The 12,107-nt window shown below is 57.4% G+C and overlaps 1 long non-coding RNA gene across 1 annotated transcript; it reads left to right on the top strand.

Moving 5' to 3' along the window:
* The first annotated feature begins 1,331 nt into the window (after nucleotides 1–1,331).
* LOC309823533 lies at nucleotides 1,332–11,056 on the top strand. Its single transcript, XR_014296838.1, has 4 exons — nucleotides 1,332–1,502; nucleotides 2,035–2,215; nucleotides 9,551–9,724; nucleotides 10,945–11,056. It is a non-coding gene; the product is annotated as an uncharacterized lncRNA (long non-coding RNA).
* The last annotated feature ends 1,051 nt before the right edge of the window (nucleotides 11,057–12,107 follow it).

Raw genomic sequence — 12,107 nt, 5'->3', positions numbered from 1 at the left:
TTCCTTTAGGGGGCCCTAGTGTTTCCCCCACCCCAGCCACCCCTGGGCCCCTTCCAGCCCTTCCCGCTCCCAGCCGGTTAGTGACCTGCACCTACTGGGTTCCAGAGTTTGGCCTCAGCTTCCAGCTGTGTAGCCTGGGGCAGCCGCCTTCACCACTGGATCCTCTCGCTCACCTGTGAGATGGGTTAGTAACAGTGCCAGCCTCGCCTGGGCTCTGGAAGGTTCCGTTAGGCCAGTCTTGACTTAGCACAGAATCTGGCACGCAGTAAGCCCTCAATACACAGTCGCTGTTGTTGGAGCTGGTTGTTTATTACTGTTATTTCTGAAGGACTCACCAAGGCCTAGCGAAGCCCCCCTCCCTGTCCTCTTAAGCAGAGCCGTGAGAATGCTGAGCCTCGCAGCAGCCTGGCTTCTCCTCCCCGTCCCCCATGAGCCGTGTCGAAATCCTCCCAGAGAAGCTGCTGGGCAGAAACTTCCAGTCTCCCTGACAAAGCCGGGAAGAGTTTGGGTGCGGCTCAGAGACGCAGTTGGGCAGGCTCTGCGGGGCCAGGGCTGGGGAAGGGCCCCCAGATGATCTTCGAGACCTGGGAAGCACCCCCGACCCTGGGCTGCGCCTGGCCCCCAGCTCCAGCCCCAGTGCTGTTACAGCCCAGGCAAGAGCCCACGGTCCTGCTGGTCCTGAAGGCTGGGGGAGGAAGAATGCTGGCCATACCCCTCCTTTGGCAAGCCCTTGTACCGCAGGAGTCTGAGTGAGTGCCCCTGGAAGATGGGATAATGGGGTCACTGTGAGCATCCCACAAGTGGGGGCTCTTTGCTTTATTGACTGTCCCAATTGTAGGGGCCACCGGGCCTCCAAGAGGCCCACTTTGCTGATTCCTTGACCACCAGGAGGACCAGAGGCTCTGATCAGGATGGTGGGTCTCACTGGGGCTGTGGGGAAGTGGCCGGGGGAACCCACCAGGGACCTGGCAGACAGACTGATCCTTGCTTTGCTCACAGGGCTGTGTGACCTGGGGTCACAATTCAGCCTCTCTGGACCCTGTTCTATCTGCAAAACAGACAGTGGCCTGTGAGCCTCACTCATCAGCGGGAAGTTGGGCGCACTGCAGTAGGAAGAGATGGGAGTCGAGTCCCTGTGCTGCCCACAACTGGACAGGTGGCCTTGGGCAAGTCTGAATGAGACTGACTAAGACTGAATAACTCGAATGAGTAGAACGTGTCAGCGGGGCTCTGCTTCAGGCTGATGTTGGGTGTTTTACATACATTGTCATCTCACTGTTACTCTTGGAGGGAGGTTTTATTATTGACTTTATTTTCCAGATGAAGTAACTGAGGCTCAGAGAGGTCAATTCACTTTCTCAAGGACACACAGCTAGGAAATGAGAGAGTCAGGATTCAAACCCTGATCTGCTGGCTTGGAGCCTGAATCCCTAAAGAAAAAGCAAGTTGAATGTTTTCAAAAATAAAACATTTGAAGCACCTACTATGTGTAAGACGTCGAGGTAGGTGGCAACAAAATTAAGAACGGGGTGGCCTGAGAGCCTTCGAGAAACTCATAGTTGAGTGAGAACACACGACTCCAATAACACCCTTGTGAAAGTTAAATGCGAAAAGCACCACCATAAAAGAACCTCCGGGGCTGCAGGGCACCAGGAGAGATGTCGAGGGCAGGGAGGGCAGGAGCTGGGGGAGGAGGCCCAGAAACAGGGAAGCCTGGTTTGCAGCAATGAAGAGGAATTTTGGTGGAGGCTCTTTGCAAGGGCAAAGGCATGGCAGCCTGAGAGGAGGTAACACACTTGGGGTGGTGTTGCTAAAAGCCTTAGAAAAGCTACCTTTGCTGTATAAAGGTAGGGAGCCACCGAAGGTCTTTGAGCAGAGGTGGGTATGATCCTGCGGGAGTTGGAGAAAGACAGTTCTGTAGGCAGAGAAATGTCCTGGAAACATACATGCAAAAAAACTAGAAGGACGGGTGAGGATGTACTGCATGAACTTTTGCAGCACTTCCTTAAAAAAATTTTTCTTTTGCCTGTACAGGTATGTCTATTCCAAAAAGAAAGAAAGAAAGAAATTTGCAAAGGAAAGAGCCGGGAGACAGAGACATAGAAGACTGCAGCGGACTGAGCCAGGATGGGTGGGTCCAGGCCACCTCTGACTGATGGCTTTCCGGCGATTTGAGTGATGGGCCATCTGGCAGCACCTTCTCAGAGATCTACAGGTGAGGCCAGGGGCTGTGGGGCTTGGAGACCCTCCTGTTACCTAGAGCCTGAGCCTCCCCTGACTGATGGCTTCAGCCTGTCCCTACTCGCCCCAGAAGACTGTCCTTAGCAAACTCATCCCCACTGTGGGACACAGGCTGAGCCTTAAATCCCATTCTGGGCTATATGGGGACAGTTATCCCAGGGGCCTCCCTCTGTCCTTGAGGACAGACTGTCCCATGTAGGAGCACCAGGCCCTGTGCTAGGTGCTTTACGGGCAGTGTCTCTTAATCTGAATACAATCCAGAAAAAAAAAAAAAAAAAATATATATATATATATATGTTGCTCTCCCCATTGGACAGATGGGGAAATGGGGCTCAGAGTCTTGCCCAAGCTTCACAGTGGTGGCGGTGGTGTGAGTCTCGCCCAGGGTGGGGTCACCCGGGAGTCCCGACCACTAGGCTGTACTGCCTCCAGCTCTTTAGGAGAAAATCTATCCCTCTGGTCTCCCCAGATCTCATGCCTTTGGCCTGCTCTGGTTCCCGGAAGAGGGGCCTCAGCCTTCCCTCTGAGCCATTCCCACTGCCTGGGATGCCTCTCCTCCCTTCTCCCCACCATTCACAGGGCGAACACCTACTTGACCTGTGGAGCCCAGTGAAACCACGACTTCCTCTCCAGAGAGCCCCAGACTGTCCTTCCTGTCCCCTTATCTATGTTTCCATAGAGTTCCCAGGAGGGGAGGAGAAAACTCAGGGGATATGGCTGGGAGATGAGTTCCAGCCCAGCCCCGTGTGGGCGGAGAGGAGGAAACAGCTGGTTCTGGGTGCTCAGAAGGGCAGGACTGGGGCAGGGTAGACGTGAGAGGGAGGGAGGCCTTGCCTCACCCAGGGAAAGACGGATTGGCCAGCCCCTGGGGTTAGCTGAAGGAGAAGGACACATTCCAGAAGGAGAGGGAAGCAAAGATCCAGGCTGCCTTGCCTGGTGTTCTCCGCTCCGCGTTAGCCCCAAGACGGCGGCCCTTTTCTGCCTGGCCCACCCACTGTGTGTGCACGCAGACCTCTGTGGCTAGGCCGGGGGTGGGAAACTGTCTTCTGTGCACAGGTGCCCTAGACCCCCACCCCAAGTGAGCCTGAGCACAGAAAATCCCCTCTTAGAGCCCAGAGACCTCCACCCCAGGGTGGAGATGACCAGCATTGGGAACAGAGTGGCATGGGTTCCTCCTAAACTCAGAGAATCCCCAGTGTCGAGAACAGTAACTGGCACACAGTAGGCACTTAAGCATCAGTTGGATGAACAAATGAATGAATGAGTGATTGCCTGACCCCAGGCCCAAGGAGGAGGGCCAGGAGCCTTGAAGTCTGTGGCCTGCTCCCTTGTGAAGCAAGACCTCCCGCATCCTGTTGAGCCCCTGATGTGCCTGGGCTGGGGGCCGGGGCTGGGAGCACGCGCAGGCTTCAAAGCGGGGGGGGGGGGCAAGTTGGGGCACTGGGAGTGCCACGGTGAAGCAGCCACGCTTCTGGTGAAACCCCCTCTGATGCCTGGGCCCTTGCAGCACTGGCGGTCCTGAAGAACTTTCAGGTACCCCCGGATCATCCCAGAGGGGACCCCCACAAACAGTTCCACAGGGGGCAGTATGGCATGGGTGTTAAAGCCAGGGGCTGTGGACTTGGACATCTCTGGGCTCCAGCTTCACCCTTCGCCTGCTAGACCACTGCCTCAGTGTCCTTGTCTGCAAAGGGGCCTGATGGAGCCCCTGCGGCACAGGTTTGCTGGGGAGAGCACATGAGAGGTACCAGCTCCAGCACCTTCTGTCTGCCATTGTTGTAAACAACGGCACAGGAGAGCAGGGAGCAGAAAACACCCAACACCCAGGCCCTGGGTTCTGGGCCCTCCATGCCACTCACTCACCGGGTGCCTTTGGACAAGGCCCAGCCTCTCCCCAGGCCTCAGTTTCCCCATTGTACAGTCAGACCCTGTGACCCTTCCCCCAGCCCCAAGCCAGACTGCACACAGCTGCCTCCCCCAGACTTACACACAGCCCTTGGGATTGCCCAGAGGAACACAGGCAACGCTCACACACACACACGCAGGCCCTCACACAGGCTTACACGCAGGCCCGTGCTCCCTCGGGCACACACGTTGACACAAGCGGACACACAGGCACACAACCACACTCATACACGTTTACACTTAGACCTCGCGGGCACATCCCACCCTCTCACTCCGCCCCCCATGCCGCGTTCAGGTCCTCCCCACCCGGCCCTTACCCTTGCCCACGGCCTCCACACCGGCTCACACTCATGCTCGCTCACACACACCCCAAATCGGCCGTGCACCAACTGTTGGCGCGGGCGGGGCTGGGAGCGGGAGGGAAAAAAGCCCACGACTCAGCCGGGGAAGAGGGGTGCGGGGGTGCGCGGGCGAGGGAAATGACAGCCCGCGGTCCCCCTCGAGTCCCGGCTCATGAATATTAATGCGGCGGTAATTAAAATGCAGGGACGCAGCAGGATGGATGCGGCTGCCTCCGGAGCGCTGGGGAGCGCGGCGTCTTAGCAGGCGGGTGGAACCCGCTCCTCGCCGGCAAGCGCGGAATCGGGCTCCAGGGCCTGGATCCCGGGCCGGGGGCTGGGAGCGGGGTGCCGGGGGTGAGGGGGGTCGGTATTTTTCGGCGCGGCGGAGCGTGACGACCCCGCGTTCCTCCCGCCCGCGCCCTCCCGCGCCCTGCCCTAGGCCGGGCTGCCCGCCAGGCCGCCGTTTTCCGGAGCCGGCCCCCTCCCGCCCTCGCGGCCCGGTGATGTCATCTGCACAAAACTTTCCGCTTCCCGGCCGTCTCGGGGCCCTGAGTCATCACCGCCCCCGGTCCGGCCCGCGCCGTCTGTCTGTGCAGAGCTAGGCCCCGCTGGCCCCGGCCTGACGTCAGGCTGGCCGGGCCTGGAACCGCGTGGGGCCCCTGAGCCCCGCACTGCGGGCCGCTAGGGGCGGGGACAGCACTCCTGGAGGCTTTGGAGTAGGCCGCCTTGAAGGGCACACACTGGGGTTCCAGGTTCAAATCCGAGTCGCATTATGCGGGTTGCTTGACCTTGGGCAAGTCCTTTAGGCTCTCTGGACGTCGGTCTCATCTGCCACTTAGCAGGTGCTCAACAAATCTTCCCAGACTCAGTAAGGGAGTTGCACAGACCCAGGCCCAGAGGTGGAAAGAGACTCACCCAAGGTCACACGGCACGTGGGCAGCAGAGCTGAGTTTCCGGGCCCAAGTCCTTTCTGCCTTGCCGCAGGCTCTTAGCCACCTGCAGTTGAGGGCCGTTTCCGCAGATGCTGGGAAAACCGGCTGCATACATACAAGGTGGGGGAAGGGGGCGCATTCTGGAGCAGGTCCGCCTGGGTTTGAGTCCTGGCCAGTTTTCTCATTTCTAAATCACGACTGATAATCTAGCAAGAAATAAGAAAAGGATAAGATATATAAGAAAAGACCATGCAAAGTGAAGGCTCTGGGGCAGCTGTTAGCGCGTGACCCAGATTATGAACCTACCGCAGTCAGGTGAGAGGGCCATTCTGGAGTCCGGTCACCTGGGTTGAAATCCTGGCTGTCGTCGCCCACCCCATGCCCTCCTCTGTGCCCTCAGGCCAGGTACTAACAGCTGAGCCCTGTGCCAGGGCTGCCATCTTCCGCATCTCCGGCCTCCTGGGGTGCTGGGAAAGCTTGTTAGCAAATGCCCACCCCACCCTTCACCAGAGACACACACAGACTGCACTGAAAACGTGGACAGTTCTTAGGCTCTTTCTTGGGTCTTTGACATATAATCTCGGGACCCAATTTATAGACGGGAAACTAAGAACCTTCTAGCTACTGCTCTCAGCGGCTGAGCCGGGATTAGGCTCAGGTCCGGGATCCCAGACCACACAGCTTCCCAGATGCGCGTGGCCGGGGCTCTGGCTGTTCCGCAAACGCGGCCCCACCACCACCCAGCATCTGCCCCTGGTCCAGGCCCGCCCCTCCCGCCTGGTCAGTGCGGCTGAACCCTCTCGGCGCACCCCCTCCCCCCCAACTCCCACCCGCACTCCTGCCCGGCACACCCTCAAGCTATCAGAGAAAGAGACCCGCCCTACCCGTCCCCCAGCCTCACTGGAACTCTTTCAAGTACTCCAGTGCTCTGGGCGCCCTCTTCTTGCCTAGAGGTCTTTGCATGTGCTGTTCCCTCCCTCTGCCCGGAACACCTCCTCTGCTCCCCCGTTTTCCTGGTTAACACCTCTGCCATCTCTCCTTAGCTCTTCCCCTGGGGAGTGTCCCAGTTACCACCACCCCACAACACACACACCAGCACACAGGCACAGACACACCCCAAGGCACACACACACACTTGCGTGTGTGCACACTCCATATGCCATAGGCCGCAGACACACATCCCACCCATATCACACAGACCATTCAATGTGCACACCTTACATACCCTGGCCACACAACAGACACACACACATTCACACACAGACCTTTCAACAGTGGTGCCCCTCCTCTGGGTCCTATAGACTCTAATCTTGCTTCCCCGCCATGGCATTTACCCTCCGCACTCCGGTGAGGGCAGGGACCCATCCTCCTCTACTCCACTCCAGCACAGGGCCTTGCACCAACTCTGGCTCAGTCAGTGCCTGGACCCGTGACCCCCTCCCATGGCCAACATTGTCCCAGTCCCACCTCCATCAAGGTCCTCTCAAGTGAGTACCTGCCCCCATTTGTGCCAGGAGCTGTCCTCACTCCCAGTAGAGTCACTCCAGGCCTGGCCCTCTCACCTTCAGGTCACACACACTTACCTGGGCTTTGGTCAGCCGCACTCCCACCCAGACCACAGCTACTGGAGTGGAAGGACACTGTCTTAGATGCTCCCCACCCCCACACCCTCTCACCCCCACCACCCCTCCAGTGCCTCAGGAATATTTGGTGACTTGAACAGCACCAGAGCCTTGAGGTCACTTCTCTCCATAGTCTCAACTTTCTCATCTGTAAAATGGGGTCACACTGAAAGTGCCTTGCAGAAACTCAGAAGTGTCAGAGTGGATGTTATTTCAGGGCTACCGGGTTCCTGCTGGGCCGAGTTTGTGAGTGAACTGAGCTGTGGTAGGTGCAACTCATCCCCTGTGTGAGCCCTTCCCCAACTGAGTGTCCTGGTCATGCCCTTCCCTTCTGGCAAACTGGGTCCCTGGGACACTTTGTGCCAAGTCCTGGGGGTGGGGTGTTTGCTTGGGGTTCCTGACAAGTAGCTTGTAGAGCTACTTGTAGAGAAGGAGGGTGGACCTCTCCTGGAGAGTGACCAGAGTCAGGAGAATAAGGAGGGGAGAAAGGCAGACGCGGGGAAGGAACTGAGTTACCCGCTTTCTTCAAGGAGATGGGGAAGATGAGCGTAGACCCTCACAGCATCCACCCTCGTCCCCACTGCCCCTTGGGTGTTAGGGCCCCTCCCTTGGCCCAGCAGGAGCCCAGCAGCTCACCTGAGCTCAGGTTCAGGGTGGCATGCACCACCCCATAGGCAGAGATGGAGAAACAGAGGCCAGAGCGGGGAGACGGAAAGGGCACGCGGAAATGGGGGGGTACGGAGCGGTCACGCGCTGCTCTTGGAGTCGCTTGTATTTTCATTCACCGGGGTTCACTGGCACCTCCGTGTGCCCGGCATGGAATTGTGTCCTGGGTACATGGTGAGGAACGAATCAGCTGCTGCCCTCATGGAGCTTAGGGTCTAAGGAGTGAATACATGAAGGCAGCATGAGAAAGGCAGGAAGGAGGGATGCTGGGATGGTGAAGAAGGGGCACGCGTGCTCATTCATAAACACTCCCTTACATCGGGACTTCCCTGGCGGCCCAGTGCTTAGGACTCGGCGCTTTCACTTCCGTGGCCCGGGTTCAATCCCTGGTCGGGGAACAAAGATCCCGCAAGCCATGTGGTGCGGCCAGAAACAAGACCAAAAAACCACTCCCTTACGCGGACCTGCATTTGTGTCCCGGAGTTTCTTCCAGAACTTTTCTTATCACTTCGCTCATACTCATTCTGTCTATGAACGTGTTTGTTTTTTGTCGTTTTTTTGGCCGCACCACGCAGCATGTGCGATCTTAGTTCCCCGACCACGGATCGAACCTGAGCCCCTTGCACTGGAAGCGTGAAGTCTTAACCACTGGACCACCAGGGAGGTCCCTACGAATGTGTTTTGAACACCTTTGCCTGAAGCAGGGGGCAGAGTGATTAAGAGCAAAATCCAGACTCCTCCTCCTGGCTGTGTGACTTCGGGCAAGTCACTGTCCCTCTCTGAGTCTTCATGTAGTGTCCTCCTCTGGAAAATGGGTACATATCCCACAGGGCTGTTGTGATGAGTCCCCGAGATGTGGTGGAGTGTCCCCTCTGGCATGGGGACCCAAGCTTGAGTCTATTCCAAGTGCCCCCTGGGCATGACTGCCGTGCTCAGGCCCCCTGGACCACTAGCCTCCTGTCTCTGCCTGAACCCCAGTACCTGGCAGCTCAGCTCTTGGAGGGTATGTGCAGTCCCTGGGAGGGGGAGGCCCAGCACCAGCTGGCCATGATGACAAGACAGTTTGGTTACCCAGCCGAGTACTCTGGGCTCCTGCCTGTCCGAGGTGGAACGTTTCAAATAGAGATGAGTTCTAGAACCACAGGGTCAAGTTGGTGAGGGGAGCCATGGGCCCTGCCTCCTGCCTCTGGGGCTCACTGATTAAAAAAGGAAAATTGACCACAGCTTCTAAGTACTGACCACCCCCACCTGCCTTGCCTAACTCACACCCAACTGTTCTCCATCCATTCAACTCCCTGGGCATCACCCATAGGACCCCCACAGAGAGCCTTGGCCTGAGACCTGGGGACGGGGCCTGAAAGCAGGTACTCACCAAAGGGCAGATCATCAGAGGAACTTGCCAGGAAGCGTCATGAGACCCCAGGGTGTCAGCCTGGAAGAGAGCTCAGGGATCACCACTTTGGCAACCCTATGTTGCACAGACAGAAAATCTTCAGCTCAGAGAGGTAGAGACAGTGGCCCAGGGACCCACAGCAAGGTACTGGCCCAGCTGGGACTAGACAGGAAGAGGGAGGTGGTTGAGCTTTGGAACTCAACTGCCCAGGTTCAAATCTGGGCCTGTTGCTTGCCAGCCGTGAGCCTAAGTCTCTGAACCCTCTGTGCCTCAGTGTTCTCATTCTGTAGAAAGGGAAGAATAATAGTTCCTATTTCAAAAATGGCTGTGAGAAATAAGCATACACTATGAATAAAAGCAGGGCTTGGTATACAGTGTGCAATGGATACTGTCACTCTCAGGTTCCTGATTTTTATTTTTTATTTTTTTGCTGCACCTCGTGGCTTGCAGGAGCTCCCATCAGTCCGATTTCTAGCCCAGTGCAGACCCATCTGTCCAATGAACTTGCAGCGTCACCTACTCTGGGCCAGTCACTCTGCCAGCACTGAAGATGGAGCAGTGAACAAGACAGACCAAGTCTGCCCTCCTGGCGCCTACAGCCCAGATGCGAAACACCTGAAATGGGTAACTCCAGAGAGAATCGGCTCATTACGGTGTCGCTTCTGCTGATCCGGGGGTTCAGGCAGGGCCCCATGGGGAGGGGACTCTTAAGCTGATATTGGCAAAATGAAGAGCGGAAAGCATGGCTCCAGGCGAGGGGAATGACACGCCTGAAGACCCTGGGCAGAAAGGACGTAAAGCTGTCCAGACTGGAGAGAAGGTCCGAATGGCTGGATCTTAGAACCGAAGGTGACAGGAGGGGAGGAGAAGCTGAGAGGAGCCAGATATCCGGAGCCTGGGAATGCTGCTTTGAAAGCCTGGAGAGCCAGAGAGGGAAGGAAGTGATCAATCATGCTTGCATATTAGAAAGATCTGTCTGGGGGACATAAAGGGCAGACTGGGCAGGGAGGTGAGCAGAGAGTGGGAGCTGGGGGCCCAGCCTGGATTGGGGCAGGGGCAGTGGGCACAGGGTGAAGGGAGCTGACTTCTTGAAGTGGGAAGCTCTTTAGGTCTTGGTAAGTATTGGGCTTGGGGGTTAGGGAGAAGCAGTCGGCGATGGCACCTGGGAACTGGGCAGGGTCAGGTGCATGGCTGGAAGCGATGGTCAGGGGCAAGTTCCAAAAAGAGGGAAAGCGCTGCATCCAGCTTGGGCCACCCCAGTCTGCAGCAGTGCCCGGGGACCACAGCGCAGTCCTCAGACCCCAGTCCCAGTCTAGACAGCGGCACTCTGGCCCTTTTCTGATTGTGCCTTTCCTCATGGGGCAAGGAATCTGTGATCTGGGCACCTGAGACCATGGAATTCCCTGCTCAATGCCCCCCAGCCCACTTCCTGGGTCCATCCTCCTGGGGGTGGTCTGAGCTGCCTGTTTGAGTACCCCTAATCCCTAGGGGTGGCCAAGAGGTGGCTGTTTGCCATGGGTGTGGGCAGGCTGGAGCGTCAGCACCCAAGCTCGTAAAGCCCCTCGTGGAAAAGAGCAAAACCCGCGCAGAAAGAAAAGAGGGGCTGAGTGGAAACCGGAGGCCAGGGCTGCCTCTCCTCGTGCTGCCACTTCCAGCATGGACCCCAGGGGCCTGAGACTTCTAATTACAAACCCAGCCTTCCAGGGGTGTTTGTCCTTAGGAAGGTGTATTTGTCAAGGACGGAGGACAGAACGTATTTTATTTAGTAGTTCGGCAGCTTGATTTATAACTTGTAAATACTTAGACACAAGGTATGTGGCCTTTGCTTGTGCCCTGCCCTCCAGTGTTGCCCAGAGAGGAGCCGCCGCCCGGGTTCCACATCGGCGTCGGCTGGCTGACCCTGGACCTGGAGGTCGGCCGCAGGGGATGCTTCAGGCTTCTTCAGAGCTTCCAGACCCAACTTCATGTGCCCCCACAGCACATCCATCCTTTTTTTAAAAAAAAATTTATTTATTATTTATATTTGATTGCATTGGGTCTCTGTTGTGGTGCGTGGGCCTCTCATTGCGGTGGCTTCTCTTGTTGCGTAGCACGGGCTCTAGGCGAGTGGGCTTCAGTAGTTGTGGCACGTGGGCTCAGTAGTTGTGGCACGTGGGCTCAGTAGTTGTGGCTCGCGGGCTCTAGAGCGCAGGCTCAGCAGCTGCGGCGCACGGGCTTAGCTGCTCCACGGCATGTGGGATCTTCCCAGACCGGGGCTTGAACCCGTGTCCCCTGCATTGGCAGGCAGGCTCTTAACCACTGCGCCACCAGGAAAGCCCCCATCCTCTGTCTTTATCCAAGGGTCCTCCTGCCTCCCCCTTTGAATGTTCACCTCCAGCCCCTCCTGCTGCAGGAAGCCTTCGCTCCCTGGAGGCCCTGGCTCTCCAGCTTGTCCCTGGTGTTATTAGGTCACAGTCTCCTCTTGCGTGGCCTGTCTGGGGATGTGAGTCCTGTCCCTCCTGCGGGACCAGGAGCTCCGAGAAGCAGCATCTCCCAGCAGAAACAGTATCTTGCATTGGGTAGGAATCCAGGCTCAGAACGCACACAGGCTTGGGGTCAAATCCCAGCTCTGTCACTTTCGTGCTGTGTGACCTTGGGAGGCGCTTCTCTGCTCTGAGCCGCTTTCTTCTTCTGAAAACCCATAATCATAAGTGTACCTCTTGCAGTGAGGAGGCAATGTGGAACACGGAGCCCACGTGTGCCCGGCACTTGGCAAATACTGGGAAAGGAATTAGGAAGGGCAGGAGTTACATCATTCACTTCTTTTTACAGCTGAGAAAACAAGTAGAGGAGGCTGAGGGAGGTGAGGTTGTTTGCCCAAGGTCACACAGCCTGTAGGAGGATGGGGCCCGAGAGAGGCTGACTGACTTGTGCTCTAACCACTGAGCTCTCTGCCTGCGGGCCAGCCCCCCAAGTGCCCTTCCCAGTCTCCGTGGCCCGTGGACTCCCGAAGGCCGTGTGGGGCCGC

This window comes from Grampus griseus (genome assembly GCF_964374135.1).
Source record: "Grampus griseus genome assembly, chromosome: 6".
Lineage (NCBI taxonomy): Eukaryota > Metazoa > Chordata > Mammalia > Artiodactyla > Delphinidae > Grampus > Grampus griseus.
Note: the sequence above shows the minus strand (reverse complement) of the source record. Positions and strands in the feature narration are given on the sequence as shown.